Source organism: Numenius arquata, chromosome 2, assembly GCF_964106895.1.
Source record: "Numenius arquata chromosome 2, bNumArq3.hap1.1, whole genome shotgun sequence".
Lineage (NCBI taxonomy): Eukaryota > Metazoa > Chordata > Aves > Charadriiformes > Scolopacidae > Numenius > Numenius arquata.
Genome location: NC_133577.1, coordinates 111,467,521 through 111,481,543, shown reverse-complemented (window position 1 = coordinate 111,481,543; position 14,023 = coordinate 111,467,521).

The following is a 14,023-nucleotide window of genomic DNA, read 5'->3' as shown; positions in this document are numbered from 1 at the left end:
GTCCTACTTTGTTGCTCAGTGCTTCAAGATTTAAGAAAAATGCTACACAAATTTTTTGAAGGTTGAAGTTATTGTATGTTATTGCTTTATTGCTTTGCCATGGTGTAGAGAAGAAAAAGTAGACACACTGTGGAAGTGTGTTGCAACTTCAGTATTGCATTAACTCTCTGAAATGCAAGAGGCAACCTAGAGCATAAGTGGTTTGTGTAAAATTACCTTTGAATTTTAACTCTGACTAAAAGGCTGCCAGCTTTCTTGGCAGTCTCTTTACTTAATAATTTAATAATTTTAAAACAAAAATAATGCAATATGAGCCCCAAAACATGTGAAGTCACCTGTGAGTGGCACAGGAACATTCTGGGACTATAAGATAAAAAACATACAGTAATGTTAAGAAAAAGATAAGTCCATTATAATTAGCATTTCTGATCGTTGCCACTTATATATTAGCAGATTACATTTAGCAAGATTCTCCATCAATATCTTTTTCATTACTCTGTCAAAGAAAGACTTCATATTTACCTTTATCCTAAATTCAAAATGATTGTTCTCCACTGTACATACGGGGCTTAGATTCTCTGTTGCCTTGCACGGTGTTATTGTTTATATAATTTTATATAATTTCAATGTGTGTGTGAAAAGCAGAATGCTTGTATATTTTATGCCTATATATGAAGGAGTAAATTAGGTGCATACATGTGCATGAAGATTACTTGTTCTTGTTAATAATCCAAGGATCATAGTTATCCTTGTGTAACTTTTTGCACCATTATAAAGAATTCTTTTCATTTACTTTCTTTTATTTAGGAAATCTATTAAACCAAATATCACTGCAATTAGAAATGTAATTGCTTCATATACAAGAAAATAGCTTTATTTTGCAGTGGTTATTCCAGTTCTTCTAATAACTTATTTACCTGCTACTTTTGCATGAGAAAGAACCTAACTGTCTTAATCTCCCGAGTGCTATTCTGCACACTTTACAAGCCAAACTAAACAGATGTTGAGCTGCAACTGGCTTTACTGATTTTAAGGACACGTATATATATACGTTTGTACTAGTGGATGTACTTGCAAGCAAATGAAGTATATAAAGATTTAGAAGAGAGTCCAAATGTCCACTTCTCCCTGCAAATGTGTCAATTATTAAAACCAAACCAGACAAACAAAAGCTTCCTGCTTCCTGCAACTTCCTGCAAAAAAAAATATTTGAGAAACTGGTTGAACATGTTAATAGGGACGGCTTTTAGTGTAACTTTCCTCCCAGGGTTCACATGTTAATAGGGCACTGAAGTAATTTGTGCTTCAGAGCCTTTTGCCAGTGACTGAGGACTAAAATCTTACAGGTGTATTTTATTTACAGCAGTGTAATACACTTCTTTTGCTCCAAGTACTGCAAGTCTATGCTGACATTTCTTGAAACTGTGTTCTGCCAGTTGTATTTCCCCTGCATTGCTTAGTATATTTATTTAAGCTGTATTATTTAAACATTTTGCAAGAATTTTTCAGCTTTGATTCCCCTTTGTATGAAATGGAACCTACTCTAGCACACTCTAAAAACTGACATTTGGATAATAATTCTTTTTGTATTTGCCAAATATAATATTCTGTTCTTTATTTAATAGCTGTAAACATCACAAGTGATCAATTTCACTATTAATTTCTCTTGGAAATTTCCTCTTGAGTGTGATTCAATTTTTCCATGTGCTTTTTTTTGTTGTTGTTCTCGTTCTGCATAAAACATCCTATTTTTGCCTTTTGTCTTAATTCATGATGTAGAGAGGTGCCTTCCCATCATTACATGGCAGACAGCGTGTCCACAACAATGGCAGAGACAAGGCTTTCTGTCTCATAAGGAGTGACCTGAAGGCATGAAATACTAATGCAAAGATCATGTAAATGAAAAGCGATGAGAAAGACCAGGAAACCAGTTCTGCCCTGCAACTGTGATGACTGCCACTAGAGAAAGAGGGAGGACTGCTGAGGGTCTGTCATTTGGGTAAGGTTCACACCAAAGACTGTGAACTTGGCATAAGAAAGTGTTTTGGGTGGTATATGGAGCAGCTGGAGCAGATGGCTAGGAATACCACTGGTAGCAGCACCTGGTATTTCCACACCATAGATTTGTACTTGGCCCTTCACCTTTCACTAAATGAGAGGGTGTGGCTGCTTTCTGCCCTTGCAAGCCTTTATCTGTGGCATTTGATATTCAGGGCTCTTCCAGTTGAGCCTGAGCCAGCACAGAAACCTCTATGAAGGACATACACTATTCCTCTGGGATGAACTTTGCTCAATGGATTGAATAGTTCAGGAAAGAAATGGAAATGAAGACCAGTTTCTTGCAAACTCCCTCACCTTTGGCTGGAACTCAATGTCTCATATTCCTCTAGTGTGTATTAAGCTACGTAACTTCACATTAGGGACTGCTTAGGACTCCTTCTACAGAGTCTTTATTACAGAATCAGGCCAGAGGGGTGTTACTGCAAGACTGTCTTTTTAAAATAACTCAAGTGTGTTTCAGTTGCGAAGTCCGATTTTTGGGAACCACTACTAGTAGTAAAAAAAGCGAAGTATCAAGTTCTTCAAGTTGCACATGCTACAACTGTAAAAGAATTCCTTAAATTTATTCTTAGATTATCAATTCTTCTTAACCTTAAGATAGAATCAATCAATTTCCCTTAATCCCTATAAATGCTTTTCCTTTTAAATTGTTACTTCAATTTTTCAAGTCTTCAGTTCACAAAGGAATAGGAATTAGCTCAGCAGACATAACAAATTAGTCATATTGATCCTGCCAAAGGTACTAAATTATTAATAATCAACCCCTCCCTACACAACTAGTTTTGACTCTCAAAAAGCCTTTATGAAATCTCTGATACAACCATCTGGGTTGTATAAAATCTTTTTTTTTTCCCCAAATCTGTTGCATCATTTAATCTTCTTCACTGTTTCTTGTTACTTGAAATACATGGATATACATGGAGGAAAACATAAAAATAGATTTTTCCAGTTTTGCTTTCATGTTTTGGGAGGTGACTAGCATTCTTAAACGCACTGAAGTTCCACCAAAGGGAAAAAGATAAAAAAGAAGAGAGAAAGTCAATATTCTTTAATGACGTTCCAGCTGTCTTAGTTCTCAGAGTCTTGTTTGCAGGCAGCCATGTCAGCACTCCAAGTGAAATAAACTTTATTGGCCTGGAGTGCCAATAGTGAATGACTGTATTACAATTGCTGATATGCATACTCTGGTGCCAGAGACTGCTTAGACAGAATGAATATTGTTGTTATAAATTACTCCTCAGAGTGGAGAAAAAAAAAAAGGTAAACACTTCTGCTCCATTCTCAGACAAGTGGCTGTACTGAGGTTTATGCCTGTTAGATCTACACTTTGAATGAGCTGTGCTTTTTCTATAGGGATACCGGAGCACTACTTAGAGATGGTCTTTTGACATTGTGTGCTGTGTTTCTCCCACACGAGTTCAATCTCTATTTGTTTCCTCCCCTGTCATCAACACTGTGCCCTTGGGGAGATCACAAGGAGGATTAAAGAGGTTATTCCTATAATGAGAGTCATATTCTATTATCTTAGTTCAAAGTGACTTGTCTTTTTCCTCTGTAAATGTCTCATCAGTTTAAAAAGGGTACTCCAAAAGGGCAAAAATTTGATACCTTTGTACTGGACAGCAATATGTATAGTCAATGAACACATGACAAAAGTACAACTGTGAAGCATGCTGGTGGTTTCATTATCATACAGCATAAAACCATTAAAGACCAGAATAGCCCTTGTGACTCCAACACCTATTCATGTAATAAGGTGCTGTTAGGAGATAAAAACTAGTCTGAATAAATTGCTGAATTCTTTACTACAATCTAGATTTTAACCTATAATTTATGGATACTGTATATTCATAAGCATCACATGAGACCCTCTAAATCATGAATATGAAGTAAAAATTTGCAACTTTCTATTTTATACTTTTGTAAACCATGTTTGCTATTGTATGTCCAGAAATCTCTTCACAGTTGCACTTTACTCATTGGCTAAATTGCATGAGTATGGAAGAAGTGTATGTTCATGTGTTAACACTCAGAGCAAGATTAACGTACACTATGGGCCACACTCAGATTCTAGTTACCTTTGTGTTCACCAGGATTTTGGCAGGGCATTTACAAAGTGCTTATAAAGAAGCACTATTTCTTGCAATGCATTTCTTCTCTTCCACACAAAATTACCTTCTCTGTTAAAAGCAGCATATGGTTCTGTCAAGGCATAGCCCTGATAATACTGAGGTATCAAAGTCAATGTCCTATTGCCTAGCTACCTCCATCTGTGTCACAGAAGACCACAAAAATGTATGTTTTCTCATTAGCCCTGTGATCAATCTTGTATGTTTTCAGTCCAAGGTGAAGTTAAGTGGTATCACAGCAAACAGGCAAACCCAATGTTCAAGTGCAAGTTATAGCCTAATACCAGTTCATATAGACCACCAGAATCAAACAGAATTAATCAGTTGTGAATAGACTGATTACTCTCAATATCACATTGTTATAAATCAGGACAATGCTTCCCTGCTAACGACTGATGTACTTCTAAGTGAAGTTTTAAAATAAGAGATAGATCTTCACTGCATGTAAATCAGCATTCTTCTGCTGAAATTGGGAACCAGACTCTTGTTATTTATTAACAATGGTTAACCAAATGGTTAACCAGCTATGTGGTTACACTTTCTCTGCTATTGGAAACAGAACAATAAATGTCTCTTAAGATTGCCCTTAGAGCTCCCCAAAAGTCTGGTGCTTCACTCTGAACTTCTGTATTGTTTATTCTTTTGTTTCTTGTGTTATTTACAGACACAAACTTATGCAAAGGTTTTAAAATGCCATAAAATTGATAGCTTCTGAACTCAGACATGGAAATGTCAACACAGTTTGGGTTTAGCTCAAACGTAAAAGATCTTTGAAGTTTACATGTGCTTATATTTTGTTCCTAACTTTTGGCCAAGGCCTAGACTACAATGATAAAAATAGCTTGGCAGCATTATGTAAAACCAAACCATCTACACCCAACTGAAGTAAATTTTCTGCCTTTGCTGACTAGTATTTTTGGGCCATTGCCACTCTCTATGGTTAAACTGGTATAGTCTTGCCAATAAGATATTTTAAACAGTGCAACCAGCATCTGCATGATTTAAAAAGTACATCTTCTTTTTGAGTCACATAACCTCTACTTATTTTTGAGGCAACTGAAGTACAACACTCAAGGCTCAGATTTTCTTTCTGAAGCGCTGTCTGGAAGCTTGAGGGAAGTGTTAGAATTGTAAACCAATAAATTGCATCCAACCTCCCATGATTAAGATACAAACATGATGTTCTCTTTTTATCTAATTCTGGCATTAACAAATTAAATTGGTAAATATTTTTTGTTTTCCAATTAAAAACATTCCATTAAACAGCCTTATGTCTACTAGAAGGAAGCAAAGAATGTTACAGGTGGTATGTGTACTCTACTGATGATGGTTTTTTATTATATTTACTTATATATTATATATAATATATATTATATATATTATATTATAACTATACTGTGACAATGACTATAAAACTCAGCCAAAATTATAAGCCACTGTGTAAGAACCTGCAGATGCAAACATTGTGAAAAGTTTGGAGAAGAAAGGAGTCCTGGGCAAGAGCTTGGCCTTTGAGCATGCGGTACTGTGTCTCTGCCCATTGCTAAATTCAAAGCACTTGCTATTACTCATCCTTGCTTATAGACTCTATCTGTACGGCCCTCCATGTTGCAGCAACATTTTGCAGACAAAGGCTTAGATATGCTGAAGTCATTGAAAATATACTAAAGCTAAATGTTAGTTTTCTGCATCAGAACCTTTCCAGTGAAAAGAAATGGTCATTGCCTGGTTTACTGAACAGATCACTTTATGGAATACGTCTTCTCCTCCTCCACATCCTGACCTCTTTTATCTATCATGTTCCTCCTCTTTTGTCTCAAGCATAAGCAGATATCACAATAATAGCCTCATCTTCATTCTCAGAAAGGAAAAAAACCCACAAAAATGAATGAAGTTGTGTGTAATTTATATATCAACTCTCTTCTCTGGAAACACCAGCTCCCTGGTGTTACCTGCTGTAGCAAGGTGAATTTAGCAGCTGAACTTCATGTGTTGAAGTAACAACTCAGGAGAAAAGCCATACAGGATCCATCCATCCCATTATTTTGTCCCAAAAAAGGACAAAAGCAGGTCTTGGCAGATGATTACAAGAACAGATGCTTATGACACCTTTTATTCCACCAGTTACTAAGTGGGGATTTTCTAAGCCACATGTAGTTCCTATGTATTTAGTAATCCTTGGCATGTTTCTCTTGTAAGGAACGAAAAATATGGGAACCACTCACTGTAGTGCTTTTATTTGGTTCACGTTTATGAGATGGTATTCAGAGGTTAGGAGAATGATATACACTTAAAGGCATAACCATACAGAAAAAAAGACAAGAGGAGCTACTCATTTTTGTTGCTGCTGTAGCAAGGAGGATGGCTCACTGCAGTTATTATGAACATGGATTATAATAAAGAAAGACATTTTAAAACCTACAGAAAGTATCTCTACTGCATGCTGTAACAGGCATAAGAAACCTGCCCAATTTTGGCTTCTTATTGCTGTGGGAGAGGTGTTAATGACCTATTGGAATTGAAGCTGATTACAGGTCTCATTAAACAAATGGGTGGAGTAAGCATTCAACTACCCTGAGTAGTAAAAACAGCTGAATATGCAGGAGCCAAAACCCACTGGCACCTGACAAGACCACGTTGTCTAAAGAAATGCATGAAACTGAAAAATGGGTGTTCCCATTGTGTAAGGGATGGCGTAGGCAGCCGTCGGGAGCCCTTGCAGAGGAGCACACATGGGACAGCTGTTGCTTGAGCCAGGACAGAGAAGGCCAAGGCTTTGCAGAACAGTTGTCCAAATGCAAATCAGTCCCACTACTAATCATAGATATGAGACATATATGTTATCTCAAAAATTCATCAAGAAAAAAAACATCATCATTTTCTTTCTCATGGCAAAGGAAGTAACTTTTGAAAGTCTCAGGTTTCATCTACTAGTCAATAAAATAGCGAACTATCTGCAGTGTAGCTTCTTGACTGATTTTTTTCCTTTATCTGCTTACAGTTCTGCAGGACACTTAAGATTTACAGTATTTACTTATCCTCCTACATTTAGTCTTCAGAAATATTTCATTTATTCTATCTGTAAAATGGAGATCACAGAGTTTGTCTGGAAAGAACTAGAGTAACTATTGATGAAAAGTGCTTTATAAATAAAAGGTATTATTTATCCCTAGTCCATCTCCCTACTTTCATAATAAGGAGTTAGGAAAAAAATAATATCTAATATTTTCTTTAATTAATCAAATGTTAAAAAATAATTTAAAAAAAAGGGCAAAAAAAAATCCTTAAGGCAGTAAGAGCAGAAAATAATGGAATTCTACATTTCATATATTCTTCCCTGCTTCAGCAGATAAAGTTGATAAAGTTTTGGAACAGAGAAACATCTCCTGATGGAACTAATGCAGCTGCTGTCTCCATGGGACTTCTAAACACTGTTGTATTGTCCAGGGTATACGAGTATATGTTTTGTAGAACTGGTTTATTAGTAAGTGGGTGTGCATACTCAGTAATAGTGTCATGTGTATGTATCTAATACCACAAAAATGCATTTGAAATTATACCCATTTTTTTAATGTTAAATCTTCAGTGCACTTTGATATCAGGAATCAGGAATTCATTTGTTCTAATGATAGTCCAGCAGGATGTATGGGAAGTCTTCACCAATGTTACTGTTTTACTACAGGGGAAACTGAGATGAGGTGGCTTGCTAAAGCAAGCATGAATCGGTAGGACAGCCAGCATGATGGTATCTCTGCGCGTTTCCAGTTAACTAGCCAGTGCTGCCCCTTTGGGTAGTTTAATTCCTAGGTTGCAGGCACTGTGCCTTGCGACACTTTCACACCAAAGGCTCCCTGATTGACACCTGGCCGACAGCTGGTGAGTTGATTCATCGCTGCTCTTCACCACCTTGACAAAGTAAAGATAAAGCTGACCCCCAGAGACAGGTAGGAAGTCTCTACCCGCCATGCAGCAGGTTTAGTCACTGCTACACAGATCCCATAACATGAGTACAGAACCAGCTTAGAGGGTTTTGCTGCTGACTCCTTAATGACTAAGCTTGCCTTTATAGAGACTTCACTCAGGGCTTCTTACCCTTCAACCAAAAACCCAGAAATGATGCAGGCAGGATTATTCCTCAATGTCTCCTGAAAAAGCATAAGAAGATAAATAGCTTAAACTTCTTCAAGAGGGCATATTTTGCATCAGTCACAGTATCTGTAGAGACCAGGCTTTGTCATCTGCAACCATTTTTCCTGCAACAGGATAAAAAAAAAACAACTTTATTTCACTGTTGCAAGTAGGATGCTGAGCATCCTCCCAGGGACCAGTTTTGTAATCCACAAATAAGACTGTACTTCTACAACTGTTACCAAAGTAGTAGCTCCCGGTGATTCTGTGAGGACTGTCAGTAATAAAACTTCGTTTCACACAAAACTCTGATTTGTTACTACCAGCTTTGACAGTTGAGACAGGCAGTCACAATTAGGACATTTATGAAGATTTTACGGTATAGAGTACTAATGTCTTGCACCTCAGCCTTTCCACCAAGCATGTCTATTTATGGGGGGTTCTGACATGTTTAGTCTTCCCTACCCATTTATCTTTGTAGCTGGAAGAACTTCATTGTCCTTCAGACGTTTACCTATCAAACTGTATCACTAACTTTATCTTCCTCCTAGGTAGGGAGAGACACACACTGCATGGTTACATGCACTTTGTTTCCTTAGGCAAAGAGGTAAAAATACTAATAAATACTTTACTGTTTTCTCTAGTCTGATTAGAGAAGGAGACATTACTTGCTGAGCCTTCCAAAGAAAATTTTTGTCTCTTATTCTGAGAAAGGGTCAAGTTGGTCAGAAGGGCTGTGTACTTCCCTTTGGAGAAGTGCCACTAAATGGTCAATGCATATTTTTACGGAAGTAGAAAGTTGAGCTCATACACAGCTGGATTTCATTATCCAGTTTAAAGCAAATATATGCAAAAGCAGTGAATCAAATTCAACAGGTCAAAATAAATTAGAGTACATGCTGTCTATTGATAACAAACAATTGCATACATGAATGAGTTTTTTCCTGTGATAATCTCTTATGGGAACTTCTTTCATTGACTGCATACACAACAGAGCTGTGAGAATTCTATTAGAATGCAATGACCTGCTATGCAAACACCAGCCTTTGAAGAGGGCTTTTGTTTACCAGTTACTGTTTCACATAGCTCTTTAAGACGCATCAGACTTTTGCGTAGATAGGAACCATCTTTTCCTGTTTTTCAGTGTATTGACTCAGTAAGGCACCTGCAGAGATACTTGGGAGAGAATGACATACAAAACCTGCATGGTTTGTCCTGCTGTTTGATATCCCTGTTTGACACCTGGGAGATGTATTTGTCAGAGCACGATTCTTCTTAGAACCTTAATGGGATTCATGAACAACCAGTAATGCTGTGGTTCTGCCTTTCTAATAATGAACAAAAGTTCACCTTTTTTGGCCATTATTTAGACAGTAAAAAACACTTGGCCCTATCGCACTTGATGAATTTCTAAAATTTACATGGGGAAAAAGTAAAGCCACAAGTGCAGACATGCTAAAAAATTAGCAAATTTCTAATTTTATGTGTTTTTCATATGCTGCTGGATCCAAGATGGTGTGATGCAGTTTGACGAGGTGTGTTTGTAGTAGTGAATATCCAGCCACTTCTGCAGCAGCTCTGACATAACAGCTATTCAGGGTTTCTGACTGTATAATAAAGACCTTCAGATAATTTGGCATAACTAGAGAAAAACAGACAAACAAAGTCAGAGAAGATCGTTAACTCAATTTTTCCAGAAGGAAAAAAAATTGGCACTCTATGATCTTTTTATTATATCATCATATTTCTCAAGAGCATCTCATATTTTTCCACTTTTACCATTTGATCTTAAAAGGTCATTGCTAATATATTTATTGGAGGTTAAGGAGGAGAATTTTTGTTTTGTTCATTTTATGACTGTCAAGAGAGATTAGAAAGGTTTCTTTAAGTTCTTCAGATCTTAGTTACCCAAAGCCTTCAACTCTCTACAATGTAGTCTCTGAAGTAAGTTATTCAGAATTTCTTAATGTAGACTTCTTATATAGAATAGGGTCTACTTTACTTTTCATGCATTTAGAGATGTAGGCTCTCAGATGGTAGTCAGCTGTTTATAGGCAAGGCCATATAATCAGCAGGGCAAATGACATGGACAACAGGAAGCATGAAACTGCAGGACAACTTGTCCAGTCCCCTCTGTGTGCTATTGCAAAGTTTTCTTTGCATAGACTCTTCTTGCAGAAACCACAAGTCCAAAAAGTGTAGGGCGCAGCGGAACCACCAAGAGAGCACCAGAGGCCTTGTGCAAGCTGAAAGGGAGAGGTGTCCTCAGACCATTGAGAGGTGCCTCCCTACAGCCTGCCGACAGTGGTCTTCATCTGCAGGCAATAAAGGCAATGCTGGGGCACGCATCCCACAGTCCAGGGGTCATTTTCTCACAGAGCTGTGTCTAGCTTCTTTGTAGCAGGGGAGGACAGGAAACTGGGGTATTACTTCTGATCCTGATATTGGCTAGAAAAGTGTCCTGGGCATAGTTGTGGTCTTTAGTCCAGCAATATGAAAGTAACATATTTGAAAACTACTTTTTGAACTACTGAGTATAAGAACATATATAAAATAATACTAAGTTATTATTATCCTTGTGTGTATGCAATACTTCAGTTTGCAAACATCACTGAAGTGAAGTGGCTTTGTTAAGTCAAAACATCAATCTCATACCGTTCATACAGGATGGGAATTTAAATCCCCTTTGGCAAAGGGATGAATGGGACCTGATTTCCTATACTCTGTTCTTCTAAGTGGAAGGGAATTTGCCAGCAGCAGTAGCCCTAGCATCTTTGCCACAGCTTTATCTGGAAAGTTTGCCCCATGAATACCCCCAAGATGGAGTTTTACAGGTAAGACTGGCAAAGAAATGTTTTTTTTTTGTATCCTGAAACAGTTCCCCAGAACATTTATTTTAGTCTGGTTGCAGACTTAGGAAGACATCAGTGTTCTGCCTAAATTTGTTTTATTCAGTTAGGATTTTAGTTTTAACAAAAAAGCATTTAACACATATTTTTATTCATTGGGATTTTTTAAAAATCCTCACTTATATTCCCAAATTTATGAAATGTCTGCAAAAGGAATAACAGGTGATGAAACATTTTTTGTAGACTTGAAATCAAAGGACATATTCATTTGTCAGCAAGAATAGAAGAAGGGATGGTAGCTGAGGGCAAAAGTGAATAAATGGAGTATTTCCAATTCTGATTTGGGGAATACAGTATTTATTTGTTATGCATAGTCTGGCTAGGAACATTGAACAGATTGCCTTACAAATTCACAAGATTATCTTGTAAAGTTTATCATACTCTTATTTATCCAAAAAGTTATATGCTTTGGATAGAAGGATAAGTTTTATGCAGTTGTATTCCTCTAAACTTGGGAAGATATGCTTGGTATGTTTTACTCATACCTCTACCTCATTTATGATGATGAATAGAAGTATAAAGTAAATATTTGCTTTTTATTCATGACTGTTTTCAGTTAATTATAACATAAGTTTAACGGCAATCACAAGCATAAATACATGGGAAAGCAAACCTATCTTTAGTCTTAAAAAACATCACTGTTTTAAATTTTTATTCAGCAATTAAAATAATCCACTGCAAGATAAAAAGATTGCTTTCCTGGTGAAATAATGCTCCAAATAAATAAGTCTTTATAAGTATCTCATTGCTTATTCAACTCTCCAGAGCCAGGTGAACAGATGTCTGTTTGAACATGATACTTTAACAAGTGGCCCATGCAGTCCACAAGTGAAAAGATTTTTCTTTTTACCAGCAAGACTATTAAAACTATGATGCATGTTTGCTAAATAAGAAAATGTTAAATCAGTTTCAAAATATCCATCCTGGCTTCATGATACAAATGATAGTACTGGCCTAAGTTCCCAGAAACCACCAGTGATATTGGAAACCAGGGCTGAGAGATCATTTTAGAAAACAGATGCACAACATTTTCTGCAATTAAGAAATAGTCCATTCAGTATATTCAAGGGGCAACCAATAAAGCAAGTCATTTGTCTATCAGTAGTCACACTGGATGTTGAGACTTTGACTTCATAGTAGATAAAATTATATTTTAAAAATGCTTTATCTGAAATAGTAAATTGCATGCTAGATGCCTACACGTGTGTGTGCATGTGTAGCTGAGGCACAGACTGAATTACACACGTTTGCTGGCTTGTGAAAATCAGTCAAAAAGTGCTGGCCCTGCAAAATTGTATTGTATTATACCCAACAGGAATACTTACTAACTGTATTGCTTCTGTGTTTACATTCAAACTCCAGGCTGATGTGTCAGTGTTGTTCCTCAGAGATGTCTGGTGGTACAAAGAAAGAACTGGACATGATGGTGCCCTATTAGAGCTCTCAGAACACAGTACCTAGGCAAGAGGTTTTCTGTATCAGAAGCATAATACTGTGTTCTTAAAAAGTCAGAGAAAGAAAACATTATGAATATAAATCTTAGTCTTAGAAAGGGAAATACAAATTAAGACTGAAATCAGCCTATATTTTTCATGTGGGTACAAAATCAGAATGCCTATAATGCAACCTTGGCAGCTCCAAAAGTCCAACATCTAGCTTACAAAACCTGAAAATCCTTCTCTCCTCTCCCTCTGATCTTGCCCTTTAAATTTTGCAAAATGCCTTGAAAGCAGGGACTACTACACATAAGGATAAAGCTGCCCACTGAGAAGTCTCTCCTGAGTTCTAGAACAGTAGGCAGGACTGCAGACAGAAAGGGCCATGACCTCAAGGTTAACTTCTTCCTCTCTCCTCAAAGTATATTTACCACGTTATTTCATTTTCTTCATTAAAATACCCTTTATTTCTTGTTGTTGCATCACAGCACTTGGAGCAGTGTTAGTCTTATCATATTAAAAGTTTCTTGCTAATATTCTTCCTTTTGCAATTTAAGGTAATAAGGGTATCTGAGAAGGATAATGGTGTGTTTAGTTCAGTGTCTGTGCACACGAGAAAATGAGACAGGGAGATGCAGATATGTGTGTGGAACCTGGTTTTGGTGTGGAAGACTAGTAGAATTGAAAGCTTTCCAGATAAGTGCTTTTCAATATCACCAAAGCGGACAGGAAACAGTTCAGAATTGAGTTTGTGGGAGCAATGAAAACAAACACAAAAACCGAGTTAAAAATTAATGAGAAAATACCATACTGACCCACATTCTCTTTTTGTGCTTGAGTTGATGCTTTCTTCAAAGCAGTGGTGTGTTGGACACTGGTAATGTTTCAGAAAGTATACTGGAAATGAATCACACTGAGTGGAACCACAATACCCAGCAGATACATGAATTGTACGGTGAAGACTGGCAGGTACTTGCCAACCTTTGCTTGTCTACATGATGGTTAGAGGCAATCATTTTGATCTGACTTTGCAAAACAGAAATATAAGCCATGAGCATCAAAGCAGACAGTGAATAGGTCTTTAAACTGGCCTTTGCATTCTCCTGGGTTAGCTGCATTCTTCAGGGTTAGTGATAACAACCGCGTAGTGTTTGCTGTGAGAACACATGCCAGTAAGATCAGAGGATTCTTCTAATTGACTTCAAATAGAATAATCTGAGCAAGTGCTTTCTGTAAACACCACAGCAGTATTTTTCAGCTCTACACTAATAGCATATCTCTAACCTCACATGAGGTCTTTAGAGGTGCCGAGTCGATTCATTATTTGCCAAAAATGACAGAGATCGGTGCAATCCGGTGG